Source organism: Mobula hypostoma, chromosome 15 (genome assembly GCF_963921235.1).
Source record: "Mobula hypostoma chromosome 15, sMobHyp1.1, whole genome shotgun sequence".
Classification (NCBI taxonomy): Eukaryota; Metazoa; Chordata; class Chondrichthyes; order Myliobatiformes; family Myliobatidae; genus Mobula; species Mobula hypostoma.
In genome coordinates this window covers 57,485,791-57,502,653 of record NC_086111.1, presented here as the reverse complement: position 1 = coordinate 57,502,653, position 16,863 = coordinate 57,485,791, and positions in this window count along the sequence as shown.

The following is a 16,863-nucleotide window of genomic DNA, read 5'->3' as shown; positions in this document are numbered from 1 at the left end:
GTCTCTTCAACCATGACAGTCATATCCACTGAAAACACCAGGCAGCACACACACACTTCCCTGCCTTACACGATCGGAGACACCAGCAGCCATCTGGAGGGAGGAGGTGTTGTGTCAAATGTGCCTGCACATCATCATTCCAGTGATGGAGCGTGCTGAGAACAGTACCATGTTACCATGGAAACGACCTGTGACACGGCTGAAACAACACAAAACCTCACAGAGTAACTCCATACCCAATCTTCCTCCTCGCAGTCCACCTCCCGAATAAGCCACTCTCTCCTCTGACATAAATTGCATGGGATAACAATGGTGCTCTCTTATCTTTTTCTTTTAATTCATATTTCTGAGGAGATAGGAAGACAGAATAGTGATTTTATTTATTTATTTAGAGATACAGCGTGGATAGTGGGTAGTGGCTCCATATGTCACTACTACAGGGCATGATGACCCTGCCTCACACAAGTCCTGGGCTCAGCTGGCTCCGGCTGACAGTACCCGGTATGAGCCCCTATCCAGGGTTACGGATCCCACTGCACTGTGGGTATCTTCGGGAGAAGAGAAGGCTAAGGAGTAAACCCTACACAGATCTGGAGTAGAGCTCCTAAGGTGGTTGGATGACATATCACGTCACCTCCCGGCCACTCCTGCAGCCAAGCTGATGCCAAATGTACTGCTTCGCATTCCTTTGGACCACATCCACGAGGCCGAGAGGGGGATCTTGATGTCTGGGCAGCCCAGGATCTCCATACTCATCGCCCAGGTCTGCGCACCGAGGGGCACATCCGTTGTCTACTTAGACAGACGGAGCCATTAATCACAGTGTGGAGCAAGCTATTCCAGCCCAATGAGCCGTGCTGCTCAGATACTCACTTAATTAACCCCAGCCTAATCACAGGACAATTTTACAATGACCAATTAACCTACTAACCGGTATGTCTTTGAACTCTGGGAGGAAGCCCGAGTACTGGAGGAAACACGCGCACTCACAGGAAGAACGTACAAACTTTCTTACAGAGGACCCCAGAATTGAACTCTGAACTCCAGTGCCCTGAGCAGTAATCACGTCATGCTAACCGCCTCGCTACCCTAGTGATAGGAAGGGACAAAATTAGTACCAATGCCAGTTGACCATTGGACAAGGTCGTACACTTGTCATGTTGCAAAGGGTACAGAAGAGGGCTTTACTCCTTCAGGAAATCGGCACCTTCCTATCAGTCCTGGTGTTCCACCAGAACCTCTGCTGTCATCCGTTAGCCAGCCAGTCTACTCTGATATCACATCCATGGAGAACATACACTCCAATGGCATCACTTCTCAAAGTCACCCACAGTGGAAGTCACAGGCGGTGCAGTGTAGGACCACCACAACATGCAGGGATACACTGATGGCGGGACAGCACTAGTGATTGGTTGATGTTGTATGAAATAGGGCAGAATTATACAAAATGTATAACTTCATTTGAGAATGTTTATTATTCATTGGATTTTACTGTTTCCTGGGACCATGCAGACACATCAGCTGGTCATTGAGTTGCAGGTCACTACCACACGTTTTCCTTAGCTCCCTTGAAGTTTTCCACCTTTCACATTAAACCTATGCCTTCCAGTTACTGATCTTTCGGCTCAGGAAGACAGGCCCTTCAGTTCACTATATTTGGACCTCTCATGATTGCATGCACCTTGATCTCCCTACCAATAAGATTGGCCCCAATTGATCACTCCTTCAAACTGAACCTTCCCAATTAACCTACTAACCAGTACGTCTTTGCCAGTACTGGAACCACCTCCCTACCTCTGCTGCAGTGCCACTCCTTTCCTGCACGGCAAAGAGCAGGCACAGTACATCACATTCAACCCCACGTCATTATCACTTGGAGCATATCATTTGGAGAATGGCAGTGGCCTGGATTGTGTTCAGCCGTGGTGTGCCTCCGCTGCTCAGCGGTAACTGCCAGTGGTCACAGGTGATTATCTCCCACGTGGCAGAATGGCAGAATGCAGAGATCTGCTCATTGACGGCAGGAAGGGGGAAAAGTGGGGGAAATGCCACTTCAGGCTGCGTGAGACACATGCATCAGACTGACTCACTGGTCCAGCGACCTGGGCGTCATTGGGTGCTATCCGTGTGGAGATTGCAGGCTCTCCCTGTGAATGGTGTGGGCCTCATGTGGGTGCTCCATTCCTCTCCCCCTCTCAAAGGCATGCTGGGGGGTGAATTGGTGACTATGAGTTACCCCGAGTGTACTGGCAGGAGAGGTAATGAGGAATTGATGGGCATGTGTGATGGGATGGGTAAGAGGGAAATAAGAGGGGGAATTGGTCAAGTGGTATACCCCACCAGGAGTCACTTTAGATAATGGGCCGAATTGCCTCCTTCGGTGCTGCAATACTATTTTAACCAGCATAGGAGACACAACTTCATGAGTCTATGAAAATTCTGAAGACCTGATTGAAAGCTGCTCAACAAAATATTATAAAATGATAAAGGAATCCTTGTCAGAAGTCGCAAGGACATTAGCAGAGGAATCCACGTTGTCCTTTGAAGTACCAGGCAGAGTTCTCCAAAGTCAAAGCTGAACGTTACCATTAAGTATGGTTCACTGTCTTTTTATGTCAATCTGTTAGTCCCACATTTTACTGATAATGAGTTTGTATTTCCAATAAAATTAATTCAAGTACTAACGCGATGGGACATTATCTTGTGCTCCCTCGATTATTAGCCAGGATTGTGTGGGGCAAAGGAGCAAGCACCTGAGGAAAGGGCTGACACTTCTCTGTGAAACTGGCAGCAGATTTGGGATGTTGGTACAGATGCAGAATTCCCACCATTGCTTTTAACTGTTCTCTGTATCTGACAAGAATCTGCTTCGTTGTCGGCCCCTCATGGATTCCACCTGCGGAGTGCAGGTTTCCGTCAATTTCCTGCCCTCCTGGAGCAAGTCTGAATAGACACAGAAATCACATCCCCATTCTTTCAAATGGGGAGCAATGCTTCACTGATAAAATATTACTGAATATACATATTTTATTATTAATTTAAACATTTAAATTGTTTTAAGCATCTCTATGACTCTATGTTTTAAATATGTAGTATTAATTTGTAATGCTTCTGATTGTTAAAGACATCCAGAAGCATTCGATGTTTTAGTAATACAAGCGAGAAGCGGGAATAAATCATTTAGCCTCGTGGTGCCATTCAATAGGACTACAACTGATCTTTTACCACTCATTTTCTTCAACATCATTAAGATATTAATCTCTATCAGTCTTGGCTTTGAACACACCCAGCGATACCTACTCCACAGCCCTCCCAGGCAGAAAGTTCCAAAGCTTCTCTTCTATCTGCTTGAAAGAAACTCTCTGTCCTGAACCACATATTTTGAGGCTCCAGTTTGGAACATTCCTGTCATGGAAAACTTCTACTCCACACCTGCAGCAAGATCCTTCAGGATATTATATGATACCTTAGGATCACCTCTCATTATTCTAAACTCAAAGCAGTACAGGACATTTCTGCTTTATCTATCTTTTTATGTCAAACCTGTTTTTCCAGCAATCAATCTGGTAAATCCTTCACTGTACTTCCTCTATAGTAAGTATTTCTTGGTTGAGGAGACCAGACCCATGCCCGATATTTTAAATGAAGTCTCACCAGGTCCTTATTTATTCAGAATAAGATGTTGCCAATCTTGAGTCTAATCCTCTTGGAATAAAGGACAACCTTTCCTGATTACTTGCTAGAACAGCATGTTGGTTCTTGGTGATGTTTTTATACAAGGAGATGCAAGTTTCTTTGAACACCAACACCTTTCAAACTCTCACTCTTAAAACAATGTACTCTTCCTTTCTATCTACCAAAATGGAAACCCTATTTTTTCACATGGTATGCCATGTACCTGCCTTCACGTTATCTGTTTATATCCCTTATATTTTCCTCAGCTCAAGCTACCACCTAGCTCTGTGTCATTAATAGGCTTGGATCTAATACACTTTATCCCCTCAACCAAATCATTGATGTTAATTGTGAGCAGCTGGATCTAGCAACATGCCCACGGAGCTCCCCGTGGGTCACAGCATCTCTCCCTGAACATGAGCTGTTTATTGCCCCTCTGTCAATTAATCAATCCTCAACAACACCAATATATTACCTTTTACACCCTGGGCTTGCCTATAAACTACAATATGAATACATTCAGTGATTCAGCCATTCAACACAGTCAGTTAATGTCATTTCAGCCTTGTGCAGTTTTTTCAGCATCTGATCTTTTTTGATCTTTGAGTACTTTCTAATTTTATTCTTTGACCTACATCCTGTCATTCGCCACCCTCAGCTGACACCACCAACAGTACTGTCACCTAACCGCTCCTGCTCTCCGTCCCAGCATGGTTTCTCCCTTTTTCTCTTTCTACTTGTACCATCTTTCTCTGCCTTAACATTTTTCTAACACTTTTTAATCTCACCTGTGATAAAACCGTAAGACTATAAGATATCAGAATCAGGTTTAGTATCACTGATATATGTTGTGAAATTTGTTGTTTTATGACAACAGTACAGTGCAATACATAAAGAAACTATAAATTGCAATAAAAGTTTAAGTATTAAAAAATAAATTAAATAAGTATTGCAAAAGTAGTGAGGTAGTGTTCATGCAACACACATCAAAGTTGCTGGTGAACGCAGCAGGCCAGGCAGCATCTCTAGGAAGAGGTACAGTCAACATTTCAGGCCGAGACCCTTCGTCAGGACATCTTCCTAGAGATGTACCTCTTCCTATAGATGCTGCCTGGCCTGCTGCGTTCACCAGCAACTTTGATGTGTGTTGCTTGAATTTCCAGCATCTGCAGAATTCCTTGTGTTTGAGGTAGTGTTCAAGGTTGGCTCATTATCCATTCAGTAATCAAATGGCAAAGGTGGAAGAAGCTGTTCCTAAAAAGTTGTGTGTGTGTGCCTTCAGGTTCCTGTACCTCCTCCCTGAAAAGGAGGACATGAAAAGAGGACATATCCTGGATGATAGAGGTTCTTAATGATGGATGCTGCCTTTTTGAGCCATTGACTTTTGAAGGTATTCTGGATGCTGGGGAGGCTAGTGTCCATGCGGGAGCTGGCTGAGTTTGCATCTTCTGCAGCGTTTTCCAATCCTGGGCAGTGTGTCTCCCCTCGCCATTCCAGACAGTGATATTACCAGATAGAATGCGTTCTGTGGTACATCCATAGAAATTTACTGTAGTCTTTGTTGATCTCCTCAAAAATATAGGAGCAGAATCATGCCATTCAATCATGGCTAATTTGTTTCCCTCGCAAACCCATTCTGCTTTCTCTTCCTAAATTGTATATTGCATTCTTAGTCAGGTACTTGAGGCCTGGTAATTAAAACAGTGCTGTAGCAGACTTAAGATGTAATTTAGCTGTTGTACATAGCATTCATTGTCTTGTAAATAGTGTACAAATTTAGACTATTCCTTTGTATTTTTATAGTTCCTCACAATAAGCACACTTAAAGTGTGTTCTTCAATTATCTGAAGTTCTTAGAATCTAAAAATTGTTTGCTGCCTTGTTACGCATTTCTCTTCATTTCAGATCACACTCCCTAATATTTCCCACACAATTTGAGACAGTGGGGAACAATCAATCCACAAAACAGCCAGTAGTCCAAAATACCAGAGATGATGACATTCAGAACTCATGCTGAGTCATTGGCACTTCAGTGCAATTAAATGCTTCAATGCTAATGTCACAGTAACACCTTCAGAGTCCCATTACAATGACGTTATTGATTTTATACCACACATGAGATAACCAGGGCTTATCATTCATTAGGGCTGCGTCCCACCTGACTAGTTTTACATCAAAAGTGGCATAATTTTTGAATCTGGGTGACTCAGATGTAATAACACAGAATAAATCTGGGGTAGGATTATGAAACAAACACAACTTTATGGGGGGAAATGTCCTAAAGCTATAAATGGCTGGATTTTAAGTCTGTGTTATCCCAGGTTCCCAAGTAATGGTTCTTAGGACAATGAACCATGTTCCCTGACCTTGCATAAGACCATAAGAGCAAAATTAGGCCATTTGACCCATCAAGACTGCTCTGCATTCAATCCTGGCTGATTTATTTTCCCACTCAATCCCATTCCCCTGCCTTCTCCCCATAATCTTTGGGATCCTTACTAATCAAGAACCTATCAATCTGCGCTTTAAGTATACCCAATGACTTGTTCTTTACAGTTGTCTGTAGCAATGAATTCCACAGATTCACCACCCTCTGGCTAACCAAATTCTCCTCATCTCTGTCCCTAAGGGACGTTCTCCTTCACTGAGATAACACTTCTCTGAACCCTCTCCAATGCCAGCACATCCTTCTTTAGGTATGGGGCCCAAAACTGTTCACAATAGTCTAATTGTGTTTTGACCAAAGTCTTATAAAAGCTCAGCATGACATCCTTGCCTTTGTATTCTAGTCCTCTCAAAATGAATGTTCACTTTGCATTTGCCTTTTTTTACTACCAACTCAACCTGCAAGTTAACCTTTAGGGAATCCTGCACTAGGACTCCCAAGCCCTTTTGCACCTCCAATTTCTGAATTCAGTCCCTACTTAGAAAATAGTCCAAGGCTTCTACCAAAATGCACAAACACACACTTCTTTACACGGTATTGCATCTGCCACCTCCTTGCCCATTCTCATAATTTTCCAAGTCCTTCTGCAGAGTCCCTGAATGTGGTAGCCTACCTCAATGACTATGGTCCAGTAGCACTTACATCCACTGTGATGAAGCGCTTTGAGAGGTTGTTGATGAAACATATCAACTCCTGCCTGAGAAGCGACTTGAATCCACGCCAATTTGCCTACCAGTGCAACAGGTGAACAGCAGATGCCATTTCATTGGCTCTTCACTCACCCTAAAACATCTACACAGCAAAGATGCATACATTAGGATGCTTTTTATTGATTACAACTCAGCATTCAAAATTACCATCCCCTCAAAACAAATCAATAAGCTTCAAGACCTTGGCCTCCGTATCTCCTTGTGCAAATGGATCCTTGACTTCCTTACTTGTAGACTCCAACCAGTTCGGATTGGCAACAACATCTCCTTCACAATCTCCATCAGCACAGGTGCACCATAAGGCTGCATGCTTAAACCCAGCTCTGCTCACTTTATACGTAAGACAGTGAGGCTATGCATAGCTCCAATGCTATATTTAACTTTGCTGAAGATGTCGCTGTTTTGGCCAAATCAAACATGATGACAGATCAGTATATAGGAGGGAGATTGAAAATCTGGCTGAGCAGTGCTACAAAACAACCTCTCACTCAGTGTCAGCGGGACCAAGGAGCTGATTAGTGACTTCACAAGGAGGAAACCAGAGGTCCATGGACCAGTCCTCATTGGGGGAATCAGAGGTGGAGAGGGTCAAAAATTTTTAATCCCTCAGTGTTATCATTTCAGAGGTTCTGTCCTGGGCGCGGCACATAAATGCCTTTATGAAGAAAGCATGGCAGCACCTCTACTTCCTCAGAATTTAGCGAAGATTCGGCATGGCATCTAAAACTTAGAAAAAGTTCTATATATCTGTGGTAGAGAGTAGATTGACTGGTTGCATCACAGCCTGGTATGGAAACAACAACGCCCATGGGATACGTCCCAGTTTGTCATGAGTAAAGCCCTCCCAACCACTGAGCACATCTACACAGAGTGCCGTTGTGGGAAAGCAATATCCATCATCAGGGACCCTGCCACCGAGGCCATGCTCTTTTCTCACAGTTGGCATCAGGTAGAAAGTACAGGAGTCTCAGGATCCACACTACCAAATCAACCATCAAGCTCTTGTGCCAGTGGGGGTATCTTCACTCAGCTCCATCGTTGAAATGTTCCCACTACCTATAGACTCAGCCTCAAGGACTCTTCGTCTCTTCATCTCATGTTTTTGATATTCATTGCTTATTTATTTTTTTTCTTTTGTACTTGCACAATTTGCTATCTTTTGCACACTGGCTGTTCATCCGTCCCTTTGGGTGTGGTCTTTTATTGATTCTATTATGTTTCTTGGATTTACTGAGTATACCCACAAGAAAATGAATCTCAGAGTTGTATATGGTGACATATACATACTTTGATAATAAATTCATTTTGAACTTTGCTTTCTCAACACTACCTGTCCCTCCACCTGTCATTGTATCATTGCAAACTTGGCCACAAAGCCATCAACTCCATCAATGATGAGAGGTTATAATCCTGAAATCTCTCTCCACAGATGCTATCTAAGATGAAGTGTTCCAAATTTATCAATACTGGTCTCTAGATTACTAAACTGACAGCATAAAAGTACCCTAATACAGTATGCCATTTCCCTTCTAGGATCAAAATGTCCTTGCTTCAATATAATCAGTATAAGCAATGAATGAACAGCAAAAATCTGCTGAAGAAGGAGGTCCAAAATAGAAACAGGAAATGCTGAAAACACCTAGTAGTTCAGAAAGAAGTACTTTTGATCTGAAGTTCTTGTTTCCTGTCCGCCGAGGCCACCTGGCCTTCTCAGTATTTCTAGCACTTTTTTAAGTGAAAAAAAACACATTTGTATGAGGTATTGCTGCCCTCTTATGGGCATTGTGGATCAGAATTGTGTAACTCATCTATTGTGTTATTCAGCTGCATGATGTTTTTATATAAAAGGGTCTACATTTTGACGCTATGGCATCTTGTTGAATTGTAATATAACTCAAAACTTTTAAAGAGTATGCTTGAATTCAGTTTGAAGATTCCAACATTCTCAGTAAGGATCTGTCTAAATGTATATTGGAGCAATGAAAAAGAAACAATCACCTGCTGTTTCAAAATATTTGTGGTGATTTTTCAACAGTTTTTTTAAAAATGCTTAAAAGTTAATTTTGGCTCATGATGAACCTGTTCAATGTTAAACAATTTTATCTGCTCTACTGATCAATTTTAGCAAAAGCATAGACTTGTAAATCCAGGTATCTATGGACCATAAATGCAGATTCAGAGATGCCATAACATTTGCTCTGACTCAGTAGGGTTTACTCTCTCCTGTCAGTAAAAATGAATTATACTGGTGCCACCAATAAACACAAACAACACCGTGACCTCAGTATCAGCTTCTAACACCTGACCCTTCTCTGTATTTCTAGCATTTTGTTAAGTGAAAAAAGAACATTAGTATGAGGTACCTGTAAGTGTTTCACACTCCACATCACTCTGAGATTGTGAGCTGCAAGAACAGAAGCAGAGGTAAGCTGAGTCTGTAGAGTCTTGAGGTGAACTCAGCTGGGAGTGCAGCCTAAGAGAATGCTCCTATAAACGAAGAAAAAGATTTTTAAATCCTTCTATGAAACATGGCACATTTCTAAAGCATAGTGACTGACTGGGACAGGGATGTGGTTGTGGGAGGTGCTGGTGTAACAGATCGCCGACTGCAAGCCTGGAATTGGCTGTGGAATCCACGATGGATTTGAGGTTGATTATAATTGAATGAGTGATGTGCTGGAGCTGACTGTAGCCAAATTACCTGCTTTGATACAGCTTAGTAGGTATATTTGGAGTCGACTATAGCCTGTGTCTGAGGTATATGTCGAGTCCACTCATAGCTGCACAGTACGATCATGTTGTACGTATATGAAATCAGCTGTACTCTGATTGCATATGTACCCAGAACTGACTGTCTGCCAGTTATGTGGTACACTTGAAATTAGCTGTGGTCACACTGGTATTCTTGGACACGTCAGTTGTCTGACTGTGTGGAATAACTGCGGGGCAGCTATATTTGGCTTGATGTGTGTGGAATTAATGGCACTTCTTGTCTGTTGTATTCCAATCTGACTGTATGATACACACTCAGTAGTCACTTCATCAGCACTTCCTGTACCTAATAAAGTGGCCAATGAGTGTATGTCCATCAGCTTCGAGATCTGACGTGCTGTGCATTCAGAGATGCTCCTCTGCACACCACTGTTGTAGCGCGTGGTTATTTGAGTTACTGGTACCTTCCTGACAGCTTGAACCAGTCTGGACATTCTCATCAGGCCTCGCTCAGTATCAAGGTGTTTTTACCCACAGAACTGCCACTCACTCATTTTCTTATTTCTTAAGGTACTGCATGGAAGTCACCCTCTGACCCTTCAAGCCGCTACACTCAGCAATCCCTCAATTTAATCCTAGCCTAACACGGGACAATTTACAATGAACAATTAGCCTACCAACCGGAAGGTCTTTGGACTGTGAGAGGAAAGCAGAGCATCCTGAGGAAACCCATGTGGTCACAGGGAGAACGTACAAACTCCTTACAGGCAACGGCGGGAATTGAACCCGGGTCGCTGGTACTGTAAAGCATTGACCTAACAACTACACAACCATGCCCTCCATTTGCTTTTTTGGTTTTCTTCTGTGTAAACTCAAAAGACGGTTGTGTGTGAAAATCCCACAAAATTTGCAGTTTCTAAGATACTCAAACCACCCCGTCTGGCACCAACAAGCATTCCTCAGTCAAAGTCACTTTGATCACATTTCTTCCTCATTCTACTATTTGGTCTGAACAACAGCTGAACCTCTTGACCGTGTCTGCATACTTTTATGCAAGGAGGTATGTGAAAACTATATGTAATTCAAAGGAAGCATTGTAGATACATTGATAAGTATAGCATTGTCCTGCTGTCACCTTGGACGTTTAGCATATAAAAATGTCATATAATATTGGTCAGGGTCCTCTTCCTCCAAGAGTGTCTCAATATGATGCCTACTGCTTGTTTTTATTGAATAAAACATGACTATATCCACCAGCTTCAGTGACTTTGTTCATACTACAACAGTGGTATCATTGGATTTGGCTACAAATTATTTGGTATACTATACTTTGAGATTGATATCTGATATATTTTCTAAGCAGAATCCAAAGCTGAATTTCATGAAGCCAAAGCTCAGTATCAACTCAACACAATCTCACTGCATCAAAACATGAGCTCTCCTTTTATCATTAACATGAGAAAGGCTACAGATGCTGGAAATCCAAAGCAACACACACAAAATGCTGGAGGAACTGAGTAGGTCATGCAGCATCTATGGAAATTAATAAACAGTAAACGTTTTGGGAAGAAGGGTCTCGGCCTGAAACATCAACCGTTTATTCATTTGCATAGATGCTGCCTGTCCTGCTGAGTTTCTCCAGTATCTTGTGTGTGTTGTTCTCCTTTCATCACCAATTTGCCTTCTTGTGCTTGATTAATTACCTGACAGCTCCCAGTCAATGAGCAATGCTGTACTCCTGTTTCTGCCGCAGTCAGCAGACATTATTCATGCCTATGTCTCCTTAGGAAATGTTGTGATTTGTCCTCTGTAAATTGTTTCACCATTACCAGGACAATGCGGAACGTTCTCACCCATATTGTGTGCACATACTTGCTGTCTCAGTAGCATAACACCTTGCCAATGAGGACAGATTTCAAATGTTTCACTCTTGAATATTACGGCGATCGGAGCAAGCAGGCAGATTAACTGTTCTTAATAAAAAAAAATTCACTCAGAATCAATGCCAAGGAAGATTAAGGGTTTGCTACACATACATCAAATCTAAATCTAGGGTGGCAAGGTAATGCAACATTTAGCACAATTCTTTACAGTTCCAGCAGCAAGATTGGGGTTCGATTCCCGCCACTATCTGTAAGAAGTTTGTACATTCTTCATGTGACGTGTGGGTTTCCTCCAAGTTCTCTAGTTTCCTCCCACATTCCAAAGGCATACAGGTTAGGGCTATGCTGCACTTAATTTTCTCTCAGGTACCTCTACTGCCTTACCTTCTTCAGGCAGCCACGGTCTCCTCTAGGGCCTTGTTAGTAAGCAAGTCTGGAGTTACCCAGTGTTTCAACTTCTATACCTTTCCCCCTTCCGTCATAGTTCTACCCTGTTTCTCCTCCATCTTTTGAAATGTTCTTTGACAAAACACTCAGCCTGATGAATGGGCCTAGGTAATGGACAGCTGTTTACCAAAAACCAAACCTGAAGCCTATGCTCCTTCAGCTGATGACACTGCCAGCATCTGTGAATGTCTGGGACACAGGAAGTAGTTTGGAGTTCCCACATGATGCAGCATGTACGTTTGATGGAGCTGGACTGCCCTGCTGTGTCTCTGATAGGTTAACTCAGTTATCAGTAAGAATACAATAAAATATTGCTACTATTGGTTCATTTACTATTTTACTTACACTGAAGATCTTTTTAATTTATCCTTTTTTCTTTTTGTTTTTGCACTATTTATTAATTTTTGTAATTGATGTCTGGCATTATACTGCTGCAGCAATGGTCTGTCCCATCCAGTTAAGTGGGTCTCATCTTGATGCAACCACACTCAGCGAAAGCTTTCATGCTTTATGGTCGGTTATAATAACTTCATGCACTTGAGTGTAATTCAAGCATTCACATTCTTCCAACTCAGAGAGCAGGATCCAGGGACAGTGATGAGATAGTCTGGCTTTTCTATATCCCCTTAAGGTTGTTACAGCCGGGGGTGGTACTGGGGACAAGCACCCACCACCTACTAAATGCTCCCAATGGCATGCGACTCAGGTAGTCTCTGACAACCAAGTCCAGCTCCAGGCCCTCATGTGTGGCTTAGCTACGAAGCCCAGCAGAACCATTTCTATTGTCAGGAGAAGGGGCAAAGGTGGGCTACTGACACCTTAAAACCAGTCGCTTCGGGTAGATGGGGCTCATTAACCGTGGTTAGCAGCTCATCTGGGAGAAGGAAAATTCTAATCACAAACCTCCGCTGTCATGCGGATATACCCACTCATGGGGAAGATTCAGGAGTAAACCCCAAGGGAAAAATACGGAGCTGGAGTCCCTAAGGTGGTCTTACGTCGAGTTCAATGCTGAATGGCAACTCCTGCGATGCTGCTGGTGCCAAACTGTATCAGTCTCTGCATTCCTTTGGGCTCATCAGATGTGTGGAGAAGGCACGGGCACCAGCTTGCTCTCCATATCGTACTGTCCAGGCTTGTGTATCTAGACAGCTAGGATGCAACATCTATGGTCGGCCCTGACTGACAGAAGCCTCATCATCATCATCGTATCCCTTTCCTCTGGATGGATGAGCAAAACTTTCTAACACACTTCCAAAGTGGAAAAGAACAAATTCCCAAGTGATGGAAATCTAAAATAAAAACAGGAAGTATTAAAAATACTCAGCAGGGCAGGCACCAATTGCAGATTGAGAAAAATTTCAGATCAAGGACCCTTTCTCATTTCTTCTATGGGGGGTTTACATTATTTTCTGTTTATCTTTCTCCTAAAAAGGTGCTTGATTTCAATGACTTGAAGCTATGGAGAGCTGGGTGGCCAGGTCACTGGTGCTACTGGATATCATTGATTAGAGTGTGTCCTGGAATGCAAAGGAGCTTACCTGTCTAGCTATATGGCTAATTGATGGAGCAGAGTTTAGTACCTGTGAGCTGAGATGTTGTGATATAGATTCATTAATTTATTCCTGAGAGAACAAAGGAAGATTGAGTAAAAATAGGCTGAGTTTAATAGAGTCATAAGCAATCTCAATGAAACATACTGACTATGTAGATACCTTTGAGTAGCTGCAGAATCTTACAGTATTGGGATACTTTAGACTAAAGTATCTTGACCTAGGAATCCTCATTGGCTCTTTTGGACTGAGAAGAAAATTTGTTTATCCAGAGATACAGATTTTTGGTATTCTTTGCCTTGGAGGGCTGTGGAGACTTGCTTGTCAGTATGTTTAGCTATAATGACTGAGTCAGGATTGGTAGATTTTGGGCAGTAAAGTAATCAAAGAGTATGGCATAAGTAGAAAACTAGCTTTGTGTTATAAGATCAGCCATGATGTTGAAAGGCAAAGCATACACAAGGATACGTAAATTTAACATTGTCATTGGTGACCTTTCATTAGAATAAGCCAGTTATCTGAAAGGTTGATTATCAAAAATTGGTAAATTCCCACAGGTTGTAAGAAACCTACTTAGAAGATAGGCTCCACTTCCTTGAGTTTGCATTGAGCTTCATTGGAATAGTTTAAGTGGTCAGTGGTGGGAGGTCACAGTGGGAATGGGATGGAGAATTATCGTGCTGGGCATCTGGAAAATGCTGGGAAGACCAGGTAGGGTCGCAGAACTGGTAGAGGTGCTCACCCAATCTACGCTATGCAAAACTGAAAACACAAATGAATCACTGCTTCACCTGAAGGTATGTGTGGAATTAGAATTCAAATCAAAATAGTTTATTATTGCCACAGATACCAAAGTACAATTAAAAAAAAAGCTTGTCTTGCATACTGTTCACACAAATCAAATATTGAGGTAGGTAAAACAAGGTAAAACAACAACAAAATGCAAAATAAAGTGCAACAGCCACAGAGAAAGTCCAGTGCAGGTAGACAGCAAAGTGCAAGATCAGAAGGAGGTAGACTGTGAGGTTAGGTGTCCATTTTGTTCCACTAGGGAACCATTCAGTAGTCTATATAGTCATTGCACTATGTTACATACTGCAGATCCTCATCTCCTTTCTGTACTCTTGTTCTTTGTTATTTGAGATACAGCCCACTACGGTGATATAATCTGCAAGGTTGTAGATGGAGCTGGAGCAGAATCTGGCCATTCAGTCATGAGGACACAGGGAGTAGAGAACGGAGCTAAGGACAAAATGTTCTGGTGCACCTGTGCTGAGAATAGTCATGGAAATACAGCATGGAAACAGGTCATCTCGGCCCTTCTAGTCCGTGCCGAACGCTACTCTCACCTTGTCCCATCTACCTGCACTCAGCCCATAACCCTTCATTCCTTTCCATATACCTATCCAATTTTTTTTTTAAATGACAACATCGAACCTGCCTCTACCACTTCTACTGGAAGCTCGTTCTGCGCAGCTACCACTCTCTGAGTAAAGAAGTTGTCCCGCGTGTTACCCCTAAACTTTTGCCCCTTAACTCTCAACTCATGTCCTCCTGTTTGAATCTCCCCCACTCTCAATGGAAAAAGCCTATCCACGTCAACTCTATCTATCCCCCTCATAATTTTAAATACCTCTATCAAGTCCCCCCTCAACCTTCTACGCTCCGAAGAATAAACACCTTGTTCAACCTTTCTCTGTAACTTAGGTGCTGAAACCCAGGTAACATTCTAGTAAATCTCCTCTGTACTCTCTCTATTTTGTTGACATCCTTTCTATAATTCGGTGACCAGAACTGTACACAATACTCCAAATTTGGCCTCACCAATGCCTTGTACAATTTTAACATTGCATCCCAACTCCTATACTCAATGCTCTGATTTATAAAGGCCAGCATACCAAAAGCTTTCTTCACCACCCTATCCACATGAGATTCCACCTTCAGGGAACTATGCACCATTATTCCTAGATCACTCTGTTCTATTGCATTCCTCAATGCCCTACCATTTACCATGCATGTCCTATTTTGATTAGTCCTACCAAAATGTAGCACCTTACACTTACCAGCATTAAACGCCATCTGCCATCTTTCAGCCCACTCTTCTAACTGGCCCAAATCTCTCTGCAAGCTTTGAAAACCTACTTCATTATCCACAACGCCACCTATCTCAGTATCATCTGCATACTTACTAATCCAATTTGCCACCCCATCACCTAGATCATTAATGTATATGACAAATAACATTGGACCCAGTCCAGATCCCTGAGGAACACCATTAGTCACCGGCCTCCAACCTGACAAACAGTTATCCACCACTACTCTCTGGCATCTCCCATACAGCCACTGTTGAATCCATTTTACTACTTCAGTATTAATACCTAACGATTGAACCTTCCTAACTAACCTTCTGTGTGGATCCTTGTCAAAGGCCTTACTGAAGTCCATACAGACAACATCCACTGCTTTACCCTCGTCATGGCAAAAGTGTTGCTGCCTATTGGTCAGGAAGGTGGGGATACAGTTGCAGAGGAAGATGTTGACTCTGTTGTATCAGAGTTTGGTGATGAGTTTTCTTGGAATTATAGTATTGGAGGTGGATAATAGTCTATGGTAGAAAGGGAAGGGTAAATCAGAACAGTTTGCATCTACAGTTGCATAGGGAGGGATTGTGAATAGGTGAATGGGTGCTGGTGGAGATGAGAGAGTGAATTTAAGGGTCAGAGAATGATTGGCCCAGTATCAGAATCAGAATCAGGTTTAGTATCACTGGCATTCGTCGTGAAATGGGTTAACTTTACTGCAGCAGTACAATGAAATACATGATAAATAAATATAGAGAAAAATCTGAATTACATTAGGTATATAAATGCCTATTAAATAGTTCTGTTGAAATAAGTAATGGAAAAAAACTAATAAAACGTAGTGAGATAGTGTTCATTGGTTCAATGTCCATCTAGGAATGGGATGGCAGAGGGGAAGAAGCTGTCCCTGAATTGCTGAGTGTGTGCCTTCTGGCTCCTGTACCTCCTTCCTGACGGTAACAACGAGAAGCGGGCATGTCCTGGGTACCGGGGGTCAATAATGGACGCTACCTTCCTTAGGCACCGCTCCTTGAAGATGTCTTGGATCCTACAGAGGCCACTGCCCATGATGGCGCTGACTAATCTTACAAGTTTCTGTAACTTACTTCGATCTTGTGCAAAAGCGACTCCCCCGCCCCCGCCCCCATACCAGACGGCGATGCAGCCAATCAAAATGCTCTCCACCGTACATTTGTCGAAGTTTTCAAGTGTTTTAGTTGACAAATCATATCTCCTCAAATATGGGGGATAGGGATAGGGATAGGGATAGGGATGCACGGAAGAGACGGGTATAGCTGCATCGATATGTTTATAGTTTGAATGGGAAGGGAAAATGTCAGAATGTTGTTATTTTTT